Here is a 2,202-nt window from a genome sequence, read left to right as displayed (position 1 = left end):
TCAGTCCTGTACACTCTGAGAACCTGCAACCTGATTTGAATGGGCTTTACAGGGTAATTCCAAATGTAAAATTAATTAGTGTGAAGGGCCTTCAAGTTTTTTTCCCTTGGATTAGATTATGATTGAGTGACCATATTAAAAGTAACAGCTGAGTGCAGAGAATTGCTGAGCTATTCTCCAGCTACACTGGTTCTATTTTCATTAACGCTAACATTGCTTTTCTGGGCATACGGGAGGCTGAGTCAAGATTTATACAGTTGTGCTAAATCAATTTATTTTACTCATCACCAAGTATCAATATTTGGATTTCTGTGTGCAGCAGCTATCAGGTTACCAAGCAATGTCATATGCTGTTTAGGTAGTTATTTAAGAGTTTTGTTCCAGTTCCTCCATTTTTTTTTTTCTTATTAGGATATATGTTTAAATAATAACCTGCATGTCAATATACTTTCCCTCTGTAACTAAATGTGCTTTCCATGTACTATTTTGACTTTAAAGCTGTGGTGTTAGAACTAAACCACAGTGAAAAAAAACAGGGAACAAGAGAATATGGAAAACTTTGCTTTCATCCAAAAGTCCTGATTCATGCTTGAATGTCAGTGCAATGGGAGGAACTGAATATACAGTATTACAAAATGCACTGTAGTATAAAATTACCAAAATAGAATACACTTATATGAGTATCGTGCAGTTTTAGGCATTAATACAGAGAGACACAGTTCAAAGAACAGAAAGACCCACTACAGCAGGCATCTTTATGTCTCTCGTTGCCAAATATTAAAAATTTCATTTTTAAAAAACGTTTACTCCATAGACTGCAGAAAATCTTCAAGAGCTTTAACTTTCTTATGTTACAATGATAGCTACATTGCCACTCTTCATGACCATTCTGTGTTCAAAAAACACTGAAGAGGTCATTGGAATAAAACTGTTTCTCTAGGTGTAAACACACCTTAGCAATGTAGATGTGGAAAACTGCAGAAAAAGTGAATAGAAATTAAATTTTGTTTTCACTTCTTATGCTAAGAAAGTAAAATCAAACAGTGACGGTGTAAAAGAAAATTGTACTTCTAAAATTCTTCCGGCTTTAACCATGATGGTGGGTGTTTGTATAGTAGATAGGAAGCTGCTGGGCTTGATTCCATACACTGACCTCTGTTCAGGAAAGTGTTCGCTAGACCTTCAGTCTGGGAACCATTGCAAATGACAGTTGTACAGGGACACCATGTTTGCCTTCAGCTTCAAAGCAACATTATGGTACTGTAGTGAATCTAGTTCTGCTTTTAATATCTTTTTACCCTATCCTCTGTCTTTTAGAATAGTGCTGTCTCTCTGCTTCTATTGACATAATTGGGTATGATCTTTCAAAATTCCTTCTCATAAAATAAAATGTTCTTCAACTGTGAATGAAATTTCCATGACAGGCATTCTTTATTCCCTTCTGCTGGAAAAGTCTTTAGCATACTGCGGGCACTACTGGAACAGGCTGTTAATCACAAGCTATAGTCCTGTTTAAATAGTAAAACATAATAAATACAAGGCTATAGTCTGCCTGTTCCTCCCCCCCCCGCCCCCCCCGTTTGCCCTTCATGGTGCTCTACAAGAACAAATAGGACATTATTTTTAGATTTTCGTTTCTCCAGAAGGAAGGCAGTAGAAGTGCTACTGAGCAGCCACATGAAGGAGAGGAATGCACTAGCTAGTTTTCCCAAACGACAACCAAAATGGCTCCATCTGAGCCTCTGTTGGGAAGCAGTACAGCTTTATCCCTCTGATTAAGTAACACTGAGTTTTGTAAAGGACAGAAGGTGGCTCAAAGACATGTTTTCAATTCTCAAGGCCTAATTCTTTGAAGTAAAAAAACTTGAAAAAGACAAACTTCACAGCTTTAGGAGCCTCATTAATGTCCTGGATTAACTGCAGCTACAGCAACGTTTCCCAAGCCCTGTGTAAGGAGTCGAGTGAACGTCTTTACTTATATCTAATATATACATATACTCAGGCCCAAATAAATCTTATGATATTGACACATGGATTGATGAAATTCTACTGTCCTTTTGAAACAGGTCATAGTGGTCTTCTAACATGTGGATTTGCGACTAAAGATGGCAACTATCTCCCACCTCCACCCTTACCGCTTATATCCTTTGACTCCCTTCATGCTGGTACACCTGCCAGGGTGCGTGGAGGGGAAGCAGACAC

The sequence above is a fragment of the Haliaeetus leucocephalus genome, unplaced genomic scaffold (assembly GCF_000737465.1).
Source record: "Haliaeetus leucocephalus isolate CR32 unplaced genomic scaffold, Haliaeetus_leucocephalus-4.0 Scaffold251, whole genome shotgun sequence".
Classification (NCBI taxonomy): domain Eukaryota; kingdom Metazoa; phylum Chordata; class Aves; order Accipitriformes; family Accipitridae; genus Haliaeetus; species Haliaeetus leucocephalus.
The sequence above is the reverse complement of the archived record's forward strand: the minus strand, read 5'-3'. Positions refer to the sequence as shown.